Consider the following 12,014-nt stretch of genomic DNA (forward strand, 5'->3'; position numbering starts at 1 on the left):
TGCTGCTGCTGCTGCTGCTGCAGGCGCGCTCACTACACCGCCTGCTGGTAACCGCGGCCCGTGCAGCGCCCGCGGGTCGGGGGCTGCCGAGGCCCTTCCCGGCCCATCCCTGCCCCTGGGCGAAGGTTGGTCTTCCGAGAGCGGGTTGCAGTCCATCCCTTGCAATTGTCCAACCTGGCCCTAGCAGAGGAAAAGCGTCCTCGTAGCTCCGCCGTTGGAAATCGGCTTCATCCTACCCTTTGTGGCCTCCTGATAGATTTGTAAACCCCACCTCCCTTAGCACTGTGGTCTCAAGCCAGGAGAACATCCATATGTGTATTTATGATGATGCTTCTGCCTTTCCTCGTTCACCTCTGGCTTTCTAGCTGGTACCACACGACGCAAACTCGAACCACTTCGGGCCTTTGCGCTTGCTGATTTCTCTGACAGAACATTTCCTTCAGATTTTTTTTAACTCGTCGATGTTCGATGCATATTTCAGGTCCCTTCTCAGAGGGCTGCCCAGACCACTGTATCCAAAAAAGTACACCTGCACCATTGCTGTAACTCTTTACCTGCTTTTATTTCTTCATAACAGTTACAACTTCCAGACCTTATTTATTTGTCAGTATCCTCACCACCAAGAATGTAAGATTTTTAAAAGCAGGGACTTAGTAAACTATTTTGCTCATTACTGTATCCCCAGAATTGTGCCTGGCACAAAGCAGTGCTCAGTAATATCAAAACAGATCTACCAAATATATTGAGCATGTAGGAAAATGAAGCCCAACACACATTAATGAAGATAAACAACATCATTTATGAGCTGTGGAAAAACAGCTAAACCTCCTTCCCTGGCTATAAAGATTATGTTCCAAAAATATAAAATCCAGTGGTAGAAGCCATTAACCCGCGCTCTTCTTTGACAGTTGTCCAGTACTGCTTCATTACTTTTGTTTTCCTTTGGAACATTATTTTTTTTAAGGCAAGTGAATACATGTGCCTTCTTTTATGTTGCTAATAAAAGTTATTAAATGGTTTAAATGGTGTTTTGTATTTTAGATTTGAGTTCAAAGTAACATCTACTCCAAGAAAAAGGGTTACATGTTTTTATATTAATTAACACATCAAGTATTTATTGAACATACCGGTGTTTCTGGGTGGCAGTATGTCAAAAAAAAAGGGGGGGGGGTGGGCACGGTGGCTCACGCCTGTAATCCCACCAGTTTGGGAGGCCGAGATGGGCAGATCACCTGAGGTGTCAGGAGTTAAAGACTAGTCTGGCCAACATGGTGAAACTTCATCTCTATTAAAAATAGAAAAATTGGCCAGGTGTGGTGGCACACACCTGTTATCCCATGTAATCCCAGCTACTTGGGAAGCTGAGGCAGGAGAATCGCTGGAACCCAGGAGGTGAAGGTTGCAGTGAGCCGAGATCGCGCCACTGCACTCCAGCCTGGGCAACGGAGCAAGACTCTGTCTCAAAAATAAAAAAGGAAAGATAAAACATACTAGTGCCCTATACTAAGACTTACAAAAGTAAGCACGTTTCCCTAACTTGCTCTTTCTACTTATAGAGCCAAATTCTATTATAATAGCCATACTTAGCATGCTTTTGATTCCTATGTGCTAAGCCAAATGCTGTGTACTTTTCTATGTTACCCTATTTTGGGCTTCTGACAATCCTATGAGATATATACTATTTGTATATATATAGGCCTTGAGATGCACTTTTCAGACCCCACTTCAGGAATAAAGAACTGAGCTGCTGCCGCCAAGAGTCATACCCATAGCAAGCCATTGGTTGTCAGCCCCTTTCAGGCACGCCAGTGTCACAGTGTCATAATGTTCTCAGAGAGGCCACATCCAGCGACTGATCAATGCAGGGATAAAAGGCCCAGCCCTCTCACCTCCATTTGTTACAATTCTGATGGATTTTCTCATCTCCTGCAGAACAACTTGCAGGATCAGCTAAGGCATTCCATTGAGACTTCATTGAAGCCTAGCTGCTTCTGCCCAATTCAACTTTTCTTCCCTCCCACAAGTGATGATTCCAAAAGCATTCCCTAATAAATCTCCTGCACACTAGTCATGTAAGAGTGCGCTTCCTGGGAACCCAGCCTGTAACACTATTTGTATTCTTCTATTGATAAAACAAGTAACTTGTCCATTTGAACTGCAGAAGGTTCTATATAGATACATAAATAAAGTATTATGGGAGCGCAGGAGGGCTTCTGGGAAAGGCTTCTTACAAGGATTGGCATTTAAGTTACAGGATGACTTTGCTAAGAAGAGAAAAAAGATAATTCTCAGCTAAGGGAACTGCATGAATGAGTATGTGAATGGGAGAGGACTACAAGTAACCCCAAATGGCTGGACTGTAGGGTCTTTGGGGAATCCCTACAGGATAAGGAGAAAGCACTTCATGGATGGTAAAGAGGGTAGCCAAGAAAAAACTTCAGGCCTGAGAATAACTCTTAGCCAAGTGGAAAGGGATAGGAGGCCCTGAGATCCTCAATTAAGACTGGGAAAGGGGAGCTTCATTGCTCCTGGAAAAGGGAACCACTGCCAACCTTGCTGGCAAATACCACTCCCTAATTACGACATATGCATTCCTACATGGCCTTTGTTATTTTGTTGTTTTCTTTTTTTTTCTTTTGGAGACAGGATCTTGCTCTGTTGCCCAAGCTGGTGTGTACTGGCACAGTCTAGGCTCACTGCAGCCACCCATGTCCCTTGTAGTTCAGATACGCACCTCCGTGCCCAGTTAATTTTTGTATTTTTTATAGAGATGGGGTTTTGCCATGTTGTCCAGGCTGGTCTCAAAACTCCTGGCCTCAAGCTCTCCACCCACCTCGGCCTCCCAAAGTACTGGGATTACAGGCCTGAGCCACTACGCCTGGCCCCCTTTGTTATTTTCATCTAGGATCACAGAATATTGAAGAAGGAAGATACATTAACATCAACTAATTCAGCAGTTTGTACAATCTTTTCTGAAGCACTGGAAATTTCTTGTATACTCACATTCTTATGCCAGGATCCAATATTTGAGCCAAATAAAAGAGGACCTGGGAGTAGGCAACCAGCTGACATTTTCCTCCATCCCTTACCACAGCAGGTAAGATGCCACCTCAGAACACACTTTGAAAATCGTTGATGTAGTTCTTTCTTTCAGCAAATATGCCAGGTGCCATACAAGGTGCTAGAGATACAGTGGTGAACAAAGCAAGCACAGTTTCTACTCGGACAGAACCCACAGTCTAGGGAGGGAGGCTGACATTTAAAATATAATCACATAAATTGAAACTGATTAGTACCATTCATGAAAAGTGCAGGTCATACGTCTGGGAAGTGAGGAGCGCCTCTGCCCAGCTGCGGCCCCATCTGGAAAGTGATGGGGGCCTCTGCCTGGCCGTCCAACTGTCTGGAAAGTAAGGAGCGCCACTGCCCAGCCACTGCACCATCTAGGATGTCAGGAGCCCCTCTGCCCGGCCTGCACTGTCTGGGAAGTGAGGAGCACCTCTGCCCGGCCCCCAGCCCGTCGGTGAAGGGAGGAGTGTCTCTGCCCAGTCCCCTCATTGGGAAGTGAGGAGCACCTCTGCCCGGCCACTGCCCCATCTGGGAAGTGAGGAGCGACTCTGCCCCGTCCCCTCATTGTCTAGGAAGTGAGGAGCATCTCTGCCCAGTCCCCTCATTGTCTGGGAAGTGAGGAGCACCTCTGCCTGGCCCCCGCCCTGTCTGGGAAGTGAGGAGCACCTCTGCCCCACCGCCCCACCGTCTGGGAAGTGAGGAACACCTCTGCCCGGTCCCCGCCCCGTCTGGGAAGTGAGGAGCATCTCTGCCCCGCTGCTCCACCATCTGGGAAGTGAGAAGCTCCTCTGCCCGGCCCCCACCCCATCTAGGAAGTGAGGAGCGCCTCTGCCCGGCCCCCATCACCCTCTGGAAAGTGAGAAGCGCCTCTGCCCAAAGGCCCACCGTCCGGGAAGTGAGGAGCGCCTCTGCCCAGCCCCCCACCATCTGGGAAGTGAGGAGTGCCTCTGCCCTGCGCCCCCCCCCACCGTCTGGGAAGTGAGGAGCACCTCTGCCCTTCCCCCCCAAATCTGGGAAGTGAGGAGAACCTCTGCCGGCCCTCCCATTGTCTGGGAAGTGAAGAGGGCCTCTGCCCTGCGTCCTCCCCGCCACCACACCCTCTGGGAAGTGAGGAGCGCCTCTGCCCGGGCCCCCCACTGTCTGAAAAGTGAGGAGCCCCGCTGCCCGCCGCCCCAGCCCCCACCCACCCGGCCCCGTCTGGGAAGTGAGGAGCGCCTCTGCCCGGCCCACCCCATCGTCTGGGAAGTGAGGAGCCCTCTGCCTGGCCCCCACCCCATCTGGAAAGTGAGGAGCGCCTCTGCCCGGCCGTCCCCCGCCCCCCATACACATACCCCATCTGGGAAGTGAGGAGCGCCTCTGCCAGCCGCTGTGCAACCCTCCAAGGGTGCAGTGACAGCCTTGTGTGTGATCTTTTTGCCCTCCCCAAGTTTACATTTTCGACATTAAAGTTTACTTTTTAATTAAGTTTTAAATTGGAGAATATAAAAAACAAAGTGCAGGTCACTATAAGAATATGTCCATATGCCCAAAAGTACATACATGTTCTAAAGTACTTCTGAGGAAGCAACATCCAATCTGAGATGAAGTATGCATTCACTACTTCTAAAGTGTGAATGCATTTAGGAGTTGGGCAAAGGTGGGAAAAACACTCCAGAGAAAGAAAACAGTTGATGCAAAGCCCCCTACATGGGATGGAAGTTATTATTTATTTACTATTACTACTTACTATTGCCTGAAAGAAACCACTGTTTTTTTCCCCCTGTATATAAAATCTGATATGAAGTCATATATCCTAATTCACTGGATCATGAACTTTTTTTCTATGTCATTAAATATTCTTCAAAAACCCCAAGAAATGGGCCAACCATGGTGGCTCACACCTGTAATCCCAGCACTTTGGGAGGGCAATGTGGGAGAATCACTTGAAGTCAGGAGTTCAGGCCTAGTCTGGGCAACATAGCAACATCCCATCTCTACAAAAAATATTTTAAAATTAGCCAGGCATGGTGGTACACACCTGTACTCCCAGCTACTCTGGAGGCTAAGGCAGAAGGATCACCTGAGAGCCAAGGAGTTCGAGGCTGCAGTGAGCTATGATCATGCCATTGTAGCCCAGCCTGGGCAACACAGTGGGACCCCATCTCTAAAAAATAAAAATAAACCCTGAGAAATGATTGCATAATTTATTTAACCACTCTTCTATTTGAGGACACTATCATGGCATTATGATTGATTTAATGAGTGCCCCCATGTCCAAACACAGTATATGTCCAGATCTTTTGGGGGCTGAATCTCTAAGATTTGGGTAGTTGAATTAGTGGGAAGTGAAAGGAGAGTCTAGGATTCCTGGCTTGGGTGATCAGGGAGATAGAGGTGTTATTGATGACCACAGAAAATACTAAAGTAGGAGCAAGTTTAGATGGGGGAATGATGTGTTTCATTAGGGTATACTGAGTTTCAGGCAACCCCAGTACATCTAAATGAAGCACCCAAGAGTCAGTTAGATACATGTCGAGGATGCTGGCTTCAGGTCTGAGCTGGAAGTACAGGTTTGTGAGTCTTTAGCTTAGAAATAGTAACTGGAACCTGAGGTTTAGATTTGGTTACCCAGGGAGAGCACAGAGTGAGAAAAACAAAACCAAGAACAAAACCCTGAGAAGCACTGACAGTGTTGAGGGCAAGGAAGAAAGTAAAAACCACAGAGGAGAAATGAGGGACCAGAACTGTAAAGGAAAATTGAACAGTAGTAACCAAAAGCCAGTGAGGAAGAAATTTGAAAATGGAGTCCTAAATGTGAACTTATTAGACAAATTTACCAGGAACCTGTTTTGTCTCATACATTATGTTAAACACAAGGGGGGGAACAAGACAAAACCTTTTGGTGCCTACTGTCTGGTGGGGAAGACATTGTTATACATCACCAAAAAGGCCAATATATTTGGCATATTTTTAACAATTATACCTTGCTTGTTTCTAAAAATACATGTAGCTTACCCAAAAAAAATCAGTATAATGGGTAAAACAGAATTCAAAATAATTAAAATGAGAAATTCAGGGCAAAAAGAAAATAGAAACAAAAATGATGCACAAAAATACATGCTTGGTTGGATGCAGGGGCTCACACGTCTGCAGTCCCAGGACTTTGGGAGGCCAAGCTAGACGGACTGCTTGAGCACAGAGTTCGAGGCCAACCTGGGCAACATAGCGAGATCCCATCTCTACAAAAAATAAAAATAAATTAGCCAGGTGTGGTGACGCATGCCTGTGGTCCCAGCCTGTGGTCCCAGCTGAGCCTGAGGTAGAAGGATTGCTTGAGCATGGGAGGTTAAGGCTGTAGTGAGCCATGCCCACGCAACTCCAGCCTAGGCAACACTGCACAACTGTCTCAAAATAAATAATTTTTTAAAAAATACATGCTCTAAGGTCCTGAAAACTTCCTTTAAGCTTTGTAGCAGATGTTGTAACAAGGAAAAACAAAATCAGTTATAACAGGTTTAGTATGCCTAGGGTAACAAATATTTTGCCCAAAGGAGGCATTACTACTCCAGGACTAAGACTAAAGATGAATTTCTCTGAGTTTCTCACAATGACATCATGTGAAGAGTATCCTTAACAGCATCTTTCTAGTAAATCCAACAGTTAATTTTATGGGACTCCTTATTACAACATATCTCAATCTAGGCTGAAAGCAATTCTGTGGGCTTGGAAGAGGTAAACAGCACATCCTAGGTAGGAAACTCTTACAGTCTGACTGTGTGTGTTTCAAATTAGCATGACTTCCACCCTAAAAACAAGCATTTCTGCATAAATTTCCTAACAAGGTTGTTCTCCTATATTACTGGTTATCATACTTAAGAAACTCAACATTGATATACTATTACCGAATATCTAATACATAGTCTATATTCAAATTTCCCAAACTGTTCCAGTGTGGTTCCTTAGATACTATCTCTTCCAATCCAGGGCCCAACCTAGGATCACACATTGCATTTAGTAGTCATGTTCTCTTAATCTTCATCTAGCCTTTTTCTGTCTATCATAACACTAATTTTTTAGAATTCAGGCAAGCTGTGTTTATAACGTATGCCTTTAAAAAAATTATCCTGGCTTGGCGCAGTGGTTCACGCCTGTAATCCCAGCACTTTGGGAGGCCAAGGTGGACAGATCACCTGAGGTCAGGAGTTGAGACCAGCCTCGCCAACATGGAGAAACCCCGTCTCTACTAACAATAGAAAGAAAAATTAGCTGGGCATGGTGGCAGGCAACTGTAATCCCAGCTACTCGGGAGACCGAGGCAGGAGAATCGCCTGAACCTGGGAGGTGGAGGTTGCAGTGAGCCAAGATTGTGCCACTGCACTCCAACCTGGGCGACAAGAGCAAAACTCCATCTCAAAAAAAAAAAAAAAAGTTATCCCAAGGGCTGGGCACGGTGGCTCACGCCTGTGAGCCCAGCACTTTGGGAGACAGAGGCAGGTGGATCACTTGGAGGTCAGGAGTTTGAGATCAGTCTGACCAACATGGTCAAACCCAGTTCCTACAAAAATACAAAAATTAGCTAGGTGGGGTGGCGTGCACCTATAGTCCCAGCTACTCAGGAGGCAGAGGCAGGAGAATCACTTGAACTGAGCCAAGATCACATCACTGCACTCCAGCCTGGACAGCAGAGTGAGACTCTGTCTCAAAAAAAAAAAAGAAAAAAGAAAAAAAATTATCTTGAGTAAACAGACAACCCATAGAGTGGGAGAAAATATTCATAAACTACGTATCTGACAAAGGACTAATATCCAGGATCTACAAGGAACTCAAACAAATCAGCATAAAAAAAAAAATCCCATCAATAAGTGGGCAAAGGACATGAAGAGACAATTCTCAAAAGAAGATATACAAACAGCTAACAAACATGAAAAAATGCTCATCACTAATTAGCAGGGAAATGCAAATTAAAACTGTAATGACATACCACCTTACTCCTGCAAGAATGGCCATAATTAAAAAGTCAAAAAATAATAGATGTTGGCATGGATGTGGTGAAAAGGGAACACTTTTACACTGCTGGTGGAAATGTAAACTAGTACAACTACTATGGAAAACAGTATGGAGAGTCCTTAAAGAACTAAAAGTAGAACTACCATTCGATCCAGCAATCCCACTACTGGGTATCCACCCAAAGGAAAAGAAGTCATATGAAAAAGACACATGCACATGCATCTTTATAGCAGCACAATTCACAGGTGCAAAGATATGGAACCAACCTAAGTACCTGTCAACCAACAAATGGATAAGGAAAACGTGGTATATGGGCACAGAGGCTCACACCTATAATCCCAGCACTTTGGGAGGCCGAGGCGGGCGGAACACCTGAGGTCAGGAGTTCGAGACCAGCCTGGCCAATATGTTGAAGCCCTGACTCTACTAAAAATACAGAAATTAGCTGGGCGTGGTGGCAGACACCTGTAATCCCAGCTACTCAGGAGGCTGAAGTAGGAGAATTGTTCGAACCCAGGAGGTGGAGGTTGCAGTGAGCCAAGATTGCACCACTGCACCTCAGCCTGGGCAACAAGAGTGAAACTCTGTCTCAAGGAAAAAAAAAAGGGGGGGGGGGAATGTGGTATATATACACCATGGACTACTACTCAGCCATAAAAAGGAATGAAATAATGTCTTTTGCGGCAACTTGGATGGAACTGGTATTCTAAGTAACTCAGGAATGGAAAACCAAATGTCATATGTTCTCACAATTGGAAGTTAAGCTATGAGGATGCGATGGCATACGAGTGATATAATGGACTTTGGGAACTGGGATGTAAGTTTGGGAGGGGCTGAGGCATAAAAGACTACATATTAGGTAAAATGTACACTGCTCGGGTGACTAGTGCACCAAAATCTCAGAAATCACCACTAAAGAATTTATCCATGGTAACCAAAAACCACCTGTACCCCTAAAACTATTTAAATTTAAATATAAAAAGTGATCTTGCTTCTCTTCTTAGATCCAGATTAAATATTTTTGACAGGACTCTTACATAACTCATGTTGCATCCTTAGAAATCACACATTTTGGGCCTAGCGTGTGGTGGCTCACACCTGTAATTCCAGCACTTTGGGAGGCTGAGGCGGGCGGATCACTTGAGGTCAGGAGTTTGAGACCAGCCTAACCAACATGGTGAAACCCCGTCTCTACTAAAAATACAAAAATTTAGCCAGGCATGGTGGCATGTGCCTCTAGTCCCAGCTACTCAGGAGGCTGAGGCAGGAGAATCGCCTGAACCTAAGAGGCAGAGGTTGAAGTGCACAGCACTGCACTTCAGCCTGTGCGACAGAGAGGCTCCATCTCAAAAAAAAATTACACATTTTGAAAAGGAGAAAAAGAATGATGAATTACACCACCAAGTGCCAATTATGTTGTATATATTATATATAACAATACACATAATTATCATAATCCTATGACTGAGTGTGGCAGATATGAAGATTGCTGTTCAGACCCCTCTTCTAGAAAGCACTTGCTGTGCAGCTGAGAGGAAGAGGGGTGGGTGACAACCTCTGTTAGCTCCATCAGGGTCAAGCTGAGTTTATTCTCTTGAGTTTATTCTCTTTTTCAGGTAGCCACTAGTCAGTGACAGAACAAGGCCTAGTGAGAATACAAGGGCCTAGTCATTTCTGCCCAATGCAGGGCTCCTCCAATGGGTAATCTTAGCTCCATATTGCCTTATGGGCCTGGCAGAGAATTCGTCAGGTCTGCATCATTCTGGTTACTCCTCCTGCTCAATCCTGTTCCTCTCATTTTCTTTCATCTGTGTTATTCCCCAACAAATCATATGCATGTAGTAACACTATCTCAGTGTCTGCTTCCTGGAAAGCCCAAACTACAACATTCTCATTTAGCAAACGAAGAAAACTGGAAATCAGAGAACTTTAAATATTGTTCCAAATCATAGTTAATATAGCTACTAGGATTTGAATTTAAACAAATGGACTTCAGGGCCTCAAAAGTAATCACCTTCGTATTATAAATCAAGACTCTTTTTTCTTTTTTTTTTTTAGACAGAGTTTTGCTCTTGTTGCCCAGGCTGGAGTTCAGTGGCACGATCTCAGCTCACTGCAACCTCCACCTCACGGGTTCAAGCAATTCTCCTGCCTCAGCCTCCCAAGTAGCTGGGATTACAGGCACATGCCACCACACCCAGCTAATTTTGTATTTTTAGTAGAGATGGGGTTTCACCATGTTGGTCAGGCTAGTCTCGAACTCCTGACCTCAAGTGATCCACCCACGTTGGCCTCCCAGAGTGCTAGCATTACAGGGCATGAGCCACCATGCCCAGCCTATAAATCAATAGACTCTTTTTTTTTTTCTTTTTTTTTTGAGACGGAGTCTCGCTCTGTCGCCCAGGCTGGAGTGCAGTGGCCGGATCTCAGCTCACTGCAAGCTCCGCCTCCCGGGTTCACGCCATTCTCCTGTCTCAGCCTCCGAGTAGCTGGGACTACAGGCTCCCGCCACCTCGCCCGGCTAGTTTTTTGTATTTTTTAGTAGAGACGGGGTTTCACAGTGTTAGCCAGGATGGTCTCGATCTCCTGACCTCGTGATCCGCCCGTCTCGGCCTCCCAAAGTGCTGGGATTACAGGCTTGAGCCACCGCGCCCGGCCTAAATCAATAGACTCTTAACACATATAGGCTCTCACTAGCCTTTGATTGCAATTTGCCTAATTCTCAGCTTAAGTACTTCTAGGAAAATCATCCTTAGAGAAACTATTTATTTCATCCCACATCTGTCAACACATTGATCAATCTTTAGCTCCAAGTCTATGGTATTGCTAGCCCTTTACTTAACATATTATGCATTTTGACAATTATAATGTAAAAAAGATTGGCTGGTCATGATGGCCATATATATATATAAGCACTTTAGTAAAATGAAACAATCTAAGTTTCAATAAATAACAATCATTAAAAACAAATCTTTTTTGATTAACCACTAAATACTAGGCATTACACTAAATTCTGGTGATTCAAAAAAAATCAATAACATTCAGACCGTGACGAAGATCATAGAATCATATTTTACTATATATTTTTACAAACTTCAAGTAGATCTTAAATGGCTGCTTATTAAAATTCATTTCATTAAACATCAAAATTGTACTACACTGATGACCAGCCCGAGCAATAAAGTCTGACTTTGTCTCTACAAAAAATAAAACAAATTATCCAGGTGTGGTGGTACACACCTGTGGTCTCAGGTACTCAGGAGGCTGAGGTGGCAGGATCGCTTGATCCCAAGAGATGGAGACTGCAGCGAGCTGTATTCAATGCTGGGCACTCCAGCCTGGGTGACAGAGCTTGAGAAACCCTGTCTAAAAGAACTAAAATAATAAATAAAAACTGACTTTACTACACTGAATGACTTGTTTGCATACTTCTGATTAAGAAATAAGAGGCCGAGTGCAGTGATTCACACCTATAACCCCAGTTCTTTGGGAGGCTGAGGTGGCTGGATCACATGAGCGCAGGAGTTTGAAACCAGCCTGGGCAAAATGGTGAAACCTCATCTCTACCAAAAAATAGATAAAAATTAGCCAGTCTCATAACCTGGTCTCAAAATAAATAAAAATTTTAAAATAAACTGGCTGGGCACAGTGGTTCACATCTGTAATCCCAACACTTTGGGAAACCAAGGCAGGTGGATCACCTGAGGTCAGGAGTTCGAAACTAGTCAGGCCAACATGACGAAACCCTATCTCTACTAAAAATACAAAAATTAGCTGGGCGTGGTGGTTCATGCCTGTAACCCCAGCTACTTGGGAGGCTGAGGCAGGAGAATCACTTGAACCCGGGAGGTGGAGGTTGCAGTGAGCCAAGACTGTGCCACTGCATTCCAGCCTAGGCAAGGGTGAGACTCTGTCTCAAAAGAATACATAAATCAAATAAAATAGAAACAGCAAGAAGG

Source organism: Trachypithecus francoisi, unplaced genomic scaffold (assembly GCF_009764315.1).
Source record: "Trachypithecus francoisi isolate TF-2019V2 unplaced genomic scaffold, Tfra_2.0 Lachesis_group12, whole genome shotgun sequence".
NCBI classification, from domain to species: domain Eukaryota; kingdom Metazoa; phylum Chordata; class Mammalia; order Primates; family Cercopithecidae; genus Trachypithecus; species Trachypithecus francoisi.